Source organism: Heterocephalus glaber, unplaced genomic scaffold (genome assembly GCF_053883595.1).
Source record: "Heterocephalus glaber isolate CG9 unplaced genomic scaffold, H.glaber_assembly_v1.0 deba00000331, whole genome shotgun sequence".
Taxonomy (NCBI): Eukaryota; Metazoa; Chordata; class Mammalia; order Rodentia; family Bathyergidae; genus Heterocephalus; species Heterocephalus glaber.
Window position 1 is genome coordinate 233,828 of NW_028258142.1, and position 10,618 is coordinate 244,445.

The 10,618-nt window shown below is 44.5% G+C and overlaps 1 protein-coding gene across 2 annotated transcripts in view; it reads right to left on the minus strand.

The window, feature by feature from the left end:
• Window positions 1-7,127, minus strand: part of Adnp2 (ADNP homeobox 2) — a 30,050-nt gene extending 22,923 nt beyond the window's left edge. The window contains exon 1 of one of the 2 annotated variants that reach the window (XM_004861898.4): window positions 7,039-7,127. The gene's annotated coding sequence lies outside the window, so the exon portion shown is untranslated. Of the gene's footprint in view, window positions 1-6,684; window positions 6,823-7,038 lie in introns of those variants that run through there. The other variant, XM_004861897.4, reaches the window with a different exon arrangement.
• Between the last annotated feature and the right edge of the window lie 3,491 nt (window positions 7,128-10,618).

Below are 10,618 nucleotides of genomic sequence, written 5' to 3' on the forward strand. Positions count from 1 at the left end.
AGTGTGTGTATACACAGCCAGGAGACAGCCTAAAAGCAGTTACACATCCGTAGCAGGTGGCACACACATAGTGCCCCCATCTCAATTTCTAAATACTACTTTCTATTAAAAAAAACTTGGGCTGGGGATTAACTCAGTGGTTCTGCCACCTGCCTCGCAAGCGAAAGGATCTGAGTTTGATCCCTGGTACCAAAAAAAAAAAAATGATAGATTTAAAAAGAACTTGGGCTGAGCCGGGCGTGGTGATACACACCTGAAATCCCAGCACTCAGGAGACTGAGGCAGGAGGATTCTCCCGAGTTTGAGGCCAGCCTGGACTATACAGCGAGTTCAAGGCCAGCCTGAATTACATAGTGAGACCCTCTCTCAAAAAAAATAAATTCTCAAAAAAAACTTGGGCTGTAACACAATAAAAGCAAGATGGGCTTTTATGCCAGGAAGTAAGACGGTTGCTCAGAAAATGATGAGACGTGTCAAAAGGACAAAAGTAATCAGCTTGGAGGCTCCCATAAGGCCAAAGCCAGAGCAATCTGGGCACCTCTGAAATATGGCCAGTAATCTGTAGCATACGCAGTTCCCCAAAGACACACATAAGTGTCCCCTATCACTCGTGCTCTTCTTACAACAGGAACCTGATATTCCTCCCAGAAAAAAAAAATCTAAACTCCCTCCTCCCCTCGAATGCCGAACAGAACTTTATAGCTGCCTAACCAATAGTGTCAAGGGAAAATACCACACATCTCAGGAAGGCCAGACTTGGAATCTAGAGACCATATTTCTAAGAAAGCATATGAACAAAACAGAGATCACTGGAGGGGTTCCACATCACCCTCAGCACAGAGTGAAGACATCCTGAGAGGTTTCTGGTCCAGCTGCCAAGTCACTGTTAGCTGCCAGTCTCTCCACAATGCAGAAAGATAAGCCATCTCCCAGTTCCCTATCTGAATTCCTGACCCACAGAACTAATGAACCTTTTGAATAAAATATTCTAGTCTAAGTTTTGGGGTGGTTTATATTCAGCAATAGTTCAGTGAAATGCAGTCCACTAAAATATAAGTTCAAGTCTACACTGATATAAACTGAAAGTGTGATGAAGAAAAGGATATACTTAATGACTAAGGGAAAAGACCAAGTCTGGCAGACAAGCCTAAATTAAGAAACATTGTACAGGGGCTGGGGATTTAGCTCAGTGGTTCCGCCGCCTGCCTCACAAGCACAAGATTTGATCCCCAGTACCAAAAAAAAAAAGAAAGAAACATTGTACAAAGTAGCTAGCCCATAATATTCAGAAATGTCAAGATCACATATAGTAAATAATTCATAAAAGCCAAATCTCAGAAACATGGACACAATCCAAATGTCCATAAAACGGATAAACAAATGTGGTATATCTATACAATGGAATATTATTTGGCAGTAAACAGTAACAAAGTGGTAATGTATGCACCTAATCTTAAAACATAATGCAGAGTGAAAGAATCTAGTACAAGAGTTCCCATAGTTTTAATTACATAAAATGTTCAGAAGAATATCTATAGATAAAGAGACAGATTAGTAGTTGACAGGCAAGAACAGATAAGCAAATGGACAGGCCTTTGGGGAGCTGGAGATATTCTTAGAATATGGTGAGCACTGCACAACTCTGTAACAAAAATCAATGAATTATACACTTTTAAAAATGTAACACGGGCCGGGGATTTAGCTTAGTGGTTCTGCCTCCTGCCTCGCAACCGCAAGGACCGGAGTTCAATCACTGGTACCAAAAAAACAAAAAACATATATATATATATATATATATTTTTTTTTTTTTAGGGATTTAGCTCAGTGGTGCCGCTGCCTGCCTCACAAGTACAAGGTCCTGAGTTCAATCCCCAGTACCCCCAAAAAAATATATATATCACGGGGCTTAAGATGTAGCTCAAGTGGTACACTGCTCACCTCACATGCATGGGCTGCTGAGTTCAATCTCAGCACCACCAAAAACAAACCAAAAAACCCACACACACCCCTTAGAGGAAGAACTAAGGAATTATTGCAGATTGAAGGAAAATAAAGATAACTAAACAATAAAATTTAAAGATTTTAAAACAATATAGTATAGGGCCGGGGATTTAGCTCAGTGATTCTGGTGCTTGCCTCACAAGCACAAGGTCCCGAATTCAATCCCTGGTAACCCCCCCCAAAAAATATATAGTATAACAACAACAACAACAAAAAGATAACACAACATGCAATTCTAAACTAGATCATTTTCCTACAAATGACGTTATTAGAAAGACTGACAGCCAGGTGGGTGGTAAACACCTATTCCAAGTGTGAGCCCACCCGGGGCAATTTAGCAATTCACTGAGATCCTCTCAAAATAAAAATGGGCTGGGGATGAAGCTCAGTGCAAAGGCCCTGGGTTCAATTCCCAATACAGGAAGAAGGCAGAGAGGGAGAAAAAGAGGGAGGGGAATAAGGGAAGGGAGGGGAGAGAAAGAGAAAAGAAAAAGAAAGGAAAGAAACAGAGAGAAAGGAGAAAGGTAAAATTTCAAAGGGGTCTGAGATTAGGTGGTATAGTGATTTGCTGATCTTGATGGCTCTGTTATGGATATATAGGAGAACGTTCTTGTCTGTAGAAAACACAACATTTTGAGTGATATGAGGCCTTGTTTAGCAACTTACTCTCTAACCATTCAGGGAAAGAAAAGTTCTTTGTACTATATTTGTGACTTTTCCATAAACCTACAACTATTTCAAAACAAATTTTCTTATTTTGCATAAACTATAAAAGCTAAAAAAATCTGCTAGTCAAATTCAAGTGGTAAACATTTTGGTTACTATACCAAAATAACTTATTTCATTGATAACCAACAGTAGTAAGAGTAGGTAAAAATTCACAATTTCTATACATTAAGAGGACAATCTGGCAGAATCTCCCAACCTTTAGGAAGGAATTCTGGGTCACCAATTTCCTTCCTAACATTTGCAGCCCCACTGAAGAACACGCCCCCCCCCCCCCGCATTTAGCCCAGTCACTAGCGCATAATTCCTTCCCTATACCCCCCTTCACTCTGTTCCAAGCACCTATTTAGCTATTTCCCCTACTGGACTTCACTCCTTTAGGGTGGGAATCATATTAGAATACACAGCAAATGTTCACTAAATGAATAAGATATAAAACAGGCTCAGAACTATAGGTATGTAAAGCATACAATGTTTTGGAAGGTCAAAAGAGAGAAAGGCTGTATGTAGGGCTGGAGCCCAACACATTCCATGCAAACAGATCACATCAAAAATTCACCGACGTCCAAAAAAAAAAAAAAAAAACTCACTGATGTAAAGGAGGGAATTTCTGAATATATTTAGAAAATGTTAAGTAAAACTAAAAGGTAGGCTGGAATTAAATAGGATGGAGGGGAGGCAGAGAGAATTAACATAGGAGGGATGAATTTTTGAGTAAGAACACTGTTCTGAGCCAATCTAGAGTAGGTTTTAGTTTCTCTTCAGACAAGTTAACCTAGATGGAAAGTGTATCTTAGAGCTTTAAGGATCCATTAGCATTGTAGAAGTAGGAACATAAAAGTCAAAGGAAATGAAGTAAAACCTATTAACATTAAAAAAATAATAGTCACTGAACTGGGTTTCAGCCTTCCCAAGGATATACTCTAACAGAAAAGCCTCATGATCATGAACCTTACAACCTGTTTCAAAAATTCTTGCACAAGGTCACATTAGAGCCGAGACTGGCTGCTTTGGCCAAAACAAGGTACAAGAAAAATTTGGTCAGATGTCCACTCACTCTATCATTCTTGCTTCTACTTCCTCCTTCAAGCTCCATTACCTTCTATATTCTGGGGTTCCTTTTTCCAAAAGCTGGCTGTTAAACTAGATTATCCAAAGTAAGGATCCTCATCCACCCATCTCAGAGAAGCTAAATTTACTGCTTGGAGGAAAGTCTCAACTCACAGCAAGAGGTTCTCTGGTTACAAGGTCTAAGAAGCAGAGACCATGAGCACTGGTGCACTTTGAGAACCAAGAGTGTTTAGGGACTGTGATTTTCAGAAATGAGGTGTCAGCAATCTAGCAAGCTTCAAACAGATTCTGTAGTTACTTGTTCACAGCTTGGAACTAGAGCTAAGGAACTGTGCATCTTTGCTCTTTCTTGAAGTTGACTCCCAAATGTAGTATCCCCACACCCTTATCATTGTTATTCCACCAAAAATAAGCATGGAAATCTTTCATTTAAAAAAAGGGATAGCCCCTTTTTAGCAGTTCAGTATCTGCTTTAAGAAAATCTAGTGAGGAGAGCAGTAAGACAAAACATAGGTAATGACAGAAGATTCACAATCTCCAAGCGATCCTTTCAAGGAACACTCATGCACCCTTACTGTTACTACCTCTTTGTTTTGATTCTTTCTAAGACACAAGATTCCCTACAAAATGCCCAGTGGACTGACTAGGTAAGAAATGGCATGCTGTTTTCAGTTTGTTTTCTCTGCACATGTGTTCAGTGAGACCTATATTTCACCACTATGAAATAAATGTTAATGTTAATGTTAATTTTAATGCAGCCAGCCCCACCTCCCTGTCTCTGTGCCTCAGTTCCAGGTAGAAACTGAACCACCACAAAATTCCGCTGATGTACACAAAACACAACCCCCAAGGAGGTATTCAGAGTTTCTTTCGTTGTTTTGGTATCCTAACTAATTAAAGATACTGCATTATGCAGGTCTCACTCGGCAGTTCAAGTTGTCCTTGAACTCACTATATAGCCCAAGCTAGCCTCGAACTCATGGCAATCCTGTCTCAGCCTCCTGAGTACTGGGATTACAGGCATGCACCACCAGGTTCTAGAGCTACCTCAGCAGAACTGTCCCCTAACTTCTTAGCTCTGTAATCTTAGGCAAATTACTTAATCTGAATCTCAGTTGCCTCATTTGTAAAATCAAGAGCACAACCTACTTCATGGGCTGCTGTGAGGATTAAGGTACTATGTATCTAACACCAAAAAACTAAATGCAATGTCCCAATTAATAGGATATGAGGATTCCTTTTAAAGCAACTAAGAATACAGAATATTTGCGCCATATATGAAAGCAAGATTCAGGTCTGGGTTCCAATCACCAGATCTCTTCCTAATCATGTGACCTTCATCCACCTGCATCCTCTTATGTATCACACTGTTCTAATAGGTCTTTAACAGCCAGTGCGTGTAGGGGAGAGTAGAATGCTAGAGATTTACCTCCTCAAAGTGTCAGCAATCATACTTCCAGTTTTGTTCAAATTTAAAAGGTATCCCAAAACTTTCAGGATCTCTTCAGTTACAATTCTTGCCATAACTGTCATCATGCCCCATAACCAATGTTTCATTCCTATAAGAGATGTCTTCATCCAGCCCTCACCTTCCTCCCAGCTCTCAAGAATGAACTTCTTTCCTCCTTACTCCTTCCTGCTTATCCTTTCTAACCAAAGGTCTGCCAAGTCTGTGCTTAAGGACCACTGGCTCACTGATGTGTTCACAGATCCCATCTCTACCAAAAATATTTAAAAACCAGTAATGTGGCTAGCTCCCCACTAGTATCTCCGGGTAAGGTGACATATTTGACATGACTTCCAACTCAAGCTGAATACATGACTTTCACAACTCCTATTTTTTACACACTGTCCTCTTACCAGACTCAAAGCCCCCTTTGATGAATTGTGTGTGCACCTCCAACAACCTTCATATCTCTACGAACCAGCGCTGTACTCGGCGTGCATGCTTCCCCCACCCTCCCCAAACAGCTGGGTTTCCTCACCAGCTCCACAAGCAGAAACCGCCCATTCTATTTACATATAATGAGTTTTAACAGCGCTCGGTAAATCCTCCACTCAGATTCAAAAGAAGACACTTAAAATAGTTACGTGTTACTCTGAAACCATCAATAACTCAGTTCCAATTTCTGCTGTCCCTAGGCCAAATGTTTGTAGAAATTTCGTAAACGGCATATATTGGAAGGCAGTCAGCAATGGCGGATCCAAACTTCAATTTTAAAGTCATCAGCCTGTGCTTATCAACCTTCAACATTCAGATCAATATCCACGGTGAAGTGACAGAGATTTGCCCTCAGCTGTTCCGCAGACCTTTCCTTCGAGGAAAACGGCGCTTCAGGTGTGGCGGGCAATCCTGCCCGCATCCCCTCACCCGAGGACCCAGAGGACCGCCCGCCAAGGAGCCGCTTCAGGGTGGCCCCGGGTATCTGACAGAGTGACCAGCCCGCCAGCGCCGTCGTGCCCGCATCTCCCCACCTTCGCCCTCCCGCGTTCTCCTCTCTAATGTCCTCTCCCAACCAACCCCGTCTCCGCTCTCCAGCCTCCTTCCTCCGTCCTCCACGTCCCCTTAGCCCTGTCCCCTTTTCACACATTCCCCGGACCCCGCCCCACCCCCTCCCCCGGGGCGGCCCCGCTCCCACGTGACCGGCGGGAGGGGCAAGCGGGGCGTCGGGGCCGCGAGCAGCGCTCTGCGAACGTCCCGGATTCCTAAGGCTCCACGGCGGGGCGGCCGGCCGGCGGGGAGGATGGCAGGGTGGACGCAGGGCGGACCGCGGTGGAGAAGGTGGGGCGGACTGCAGGGTGGACGGCGGGGCTGGCCGCAGCGCGGGCCACAAGGGGACCGGGGGGGGGGGGGTCGCCGCGAGGACCGGGCCGGGCTATACCTACCGCTGGGCGCGAGAAGCGCCGCGTCCCGCAGCCGCTCGCAGCGCCGCTGCGTCGTCCGCTCTGCGCGGCGGGACCCCCGCCCCGCGCCCCGCGCCCCGTCCCCGTCCCTCCTCCCGCGCGCCAGAAAGGGAAGATGGCGCTCAGCTGGCTCAGGAAGTGACGTCCCCTCATTTGCATGCCGGCGCAACCAGCCAATGAGCGCAGTGTGTGCTTAGGGGCCCCTAGTCGCTTCCCACGGGCCCCTTTGGGTCCCTGGACCCCCTCAGAGTCAAGGCTCTGGAAGGGGGTGGGGCCTGCTGGAGCCCCCTCCCCTGGGCCCTCCTGGCCCAGTGGACAGTCCTGCTAACCTCTTACCTCTAGGCAGGCTCCCGAGAGAGTTTTGGTTGGTGATGACGTCACTAAAGGGGTGGGAAGAATGCATCGTCGACCATATGACCAGTCACGTGTGTTCGCCAGGCTTTACTTCATTTGCATGGGATGGGGTGGAGCTAGTGGCAGTTCCAGGAGTGTGGCCCCGCCCACACCTCAGAGCCAATAGAAAGCCAACTCTGAGAATATGGCTTTCCTATTGGAGAATAGGACTTTGGCTCTCAGAATTTGGACTAATATGCACATGATGAACGTATCTTGGTGAACCAACTGGGTAGGGTCTTTCTAACGTCATCATTCTTTCCCTAAGAAAATTTGTGTAATACTTTTTCTTGAGAATTCTGATTTTTAAGTAACGTCTACATGTGTAGGAAGGGGATTAATGGCATGTATTTGCATAAACTCTTAAATGACCTAAAAGTTCACTTTTGCCCAGATTTTTGAGAAGTTGTGTAGCAGGAAGAGCTTTCAAAGTGGTTGTGGATCTCCACTCATTGTATCACCATGCCCTTCTCATGGAGTGCCCCTCATGTGTGGAAGGGGCTGGAGTCCAGTGCAGATCGGAGATGGACCTCAGTAAGCCTATGGTTTAATGAGGGGGAAAATTCAAAAACCTACATTTAAACTGTTTCAGTCCCATTTTTATCAGGCCTCTGTTCTATCCTGGGCCCCTTAATGGCTCTTCCACAGCTGTCCCAGTTAAGCAGTTCCTGGACAGCCCCTGCCCTGCCCCACTATTCTGTCACAAAAAGCCAATTCTTCCAGAAAACCAAACCTAGACTTGCCTCTTGACCTCCCAGGACTACATGCACACCCATCTCCTCACCAGCAGTCAGCTTCATGTCTAAGCTCACAGGACTGTCTATCCAGGCTGATGCTTAGCCCCTGTCCTGTCCAGAACCTCTTTGTGTGTCATCCGTTCTCCTAAATTGCATCTTTTTTCTCTGCGGGTGCCTTCTGCTCAGTGTATCCCAATAACTAAAAACATAATACACAATATATTACACATCAATCTTTACATTGTGTTAAATGCTGGGCTGATATTACCTGACCACGATTTGCTTTAATTTCCTTCAGAATAACAAGTCATAATTGAAAGAGTTTGCTCTTTCTATTTGCTTGTGAATTATTATTTAATTTGATTATGAATTACAGCAGTGAGAACGATGTCCCTATACATCTTCTTTAAGAATTACGGGTGGGATGAAAAGTATAGCTGAAGCCTTCCGGTCTCCCCTCCATGCAGACCGAGATGTTCCCAAATGCCTCATTCTCTTTTCTTTCCATCCCTGCAAACAATAAACTCTGTGTCCATCTTCTCACCTTCCCTTCCCTCCTCATCCTCACCTCGTGCCCTCATACCCCAGCACCACTCTGAAGAAACTCCTTGATCATCAGTGATCTCTCAGTTGTTGAGCCCAAGAACAGGTTTTATTACCCATCTGTCTGGGCCCATCTTTCCATCTGGCACTTCCCCTTTCCTAAAACTTTCCCCCTCAACTCCACAAACTTACTCTTTAATCTTCTCCAGCCTGTCATCGTTCCCACACCTTCCTCGTGCATCCCCAAAGGCTAGTATTCTCTGAATTCTGCTTTGTGGTGTGCTTTCCTTCATCATTCAATATATGCTCATTGCCCACCTCCTGTTGCTAGGCATACTACTAGAAATTGGAAATGCCCTTCCTTTCATTTTTATTCTGCATGTTGTTCCTCATTAATCTCAACCACAAATTCAAGCCTCATTCTTTCAATTCCAAACCAATACCACCACCTCTTCTAGGTTTATTTTTCTGACTGCCAACTGAGCAGCTCTGCTTCAGTGTCCCACAGGCACTTTGGATTCAGAAGATTCCAGTCGGGGCCCATCATGCCTCCTCAGCAGCCTCTCTCACCATAACCTGTATGCTTTCCTACCCTTCACTTGTCCCACTTCTGATTCTCCAAATATGATCCCTCATATTCAGCCTCACTACTGTGTGTTCCAGTTATCTCCTGCTCAATCCTAGGTATATTCCCCAGTCAGCCACTTTAGTAATCCATCACAAAGCATAGCTGATCATGTCATGCCCTTCTTGCCTTCAACCATTTCCCATCCCTCTACTTAGTTTCCTGCCACTGGGACACAATACCTAACACCTACACTTGAAGAGATTTATCTGACTCACAGTTTTAAAGGTTTCAGTCCAGGGTCACCTGGCTCCAAGGCAGAAACACCATGGCAGAAGGGTGTAGTGGGGCAAAGCTCCTTAGTTCATGGTGGTCAGGAACCAGAACTGGGGGAAGTGCCAGAGAGGAACGGCCAAAGGACCAGATATAGATCCTATGGCCATACCTCTATGACCTCAGATAAACCCAGAATTTTTACTAATCCCCTGGGTGGTTCCTAAGCCAATCAAGTTGTTAATCTACTTTAACTGTCACACCCTCAAAGGATCAAGCTCACTTGGGCATCAGGGTAGAAAATTCTTCCTACTTGGCCAGTTCCCATCTCCTGATCCTGCGAACACTACCCAACACTTGCTCATGGAAGGTCTGCCCCACTACTGGAGCTAATTTGTATTCCACTGCCACTCAAAGCTGAGTTATGCTGCCCTCTCTTCCTGGAAGATCTTTCTGACCAACACACAGACACACACACACTCCAAAATGTGATGGTATTTCCTCTATTATAAAGAAGAAAGAAAAGAAAAAAAGGGGGGGCCACTATAAGTGGTCAACAATCAGAAGCCTACAGGAAATTAGAAGAGTGATTACAGGCAATGATGAAAAGGCAAAACAGGATCTTGGGCCAAGTTCTTGGGTAAAAGCTTTCCACTGCATGAGCTTGTTCCTGAGCCCTGGGTCAGTCACCCACTTCCTCAGTGGGGCTACCTCTAAGACTGAAGTTTGAGGTTCCCTGTTGGACAATATTACAATTGTGGAGAATTCTGAATTGCTTCTTTAGTTGTGAACCATGAGCCTAAGTTGTGAAATGTAACTCTTTGCAGTTTCACTTCTGTTCTTGTTAACAAAAGATAAGGTCCTCTACTGAAATCTAAGAGCAGAGTTCTCAAATGTTTCTTCCAATAGACAAAATCTTCAGGTTGAGGAACACAACAAGCCTGCATAGGAAAGTGCTGTTCAAGGCCCCTTTCACTTGGTAATAGGCCCATATAATACTGGAATCCTTGGCAATATTTTGCCAATCTGTATGCAGCAGAACAGATGAGATCCTTAAATGCTCAGGTTGTCCCATTATAAGTTGCTTCAGTCGATTTAGGCTATATAACAAAAGAGCATAGACTGGATGGCTTATAAATAACAGAAACTTCTCACAGTTCTAAAGGATGGAAGTCCAAGATGAAAGTACTGGCAGGTGCGGTGTTGGGTAAGAACTCACCTCATAATAGAAGGCCATCTATTCCCTGTAATCTCACATCGAGGGGTGATGTGTCTCCCTCAGGCCTGTTTTATAAGGGCACTAATTTCATTCATCTGGGCTCCACCTTCATGACCTAATCACCTCCCAAAGGCCTCATTCTTAATGCCATCACATTAGGATTTTGACATGAATTTTAGGAGACAC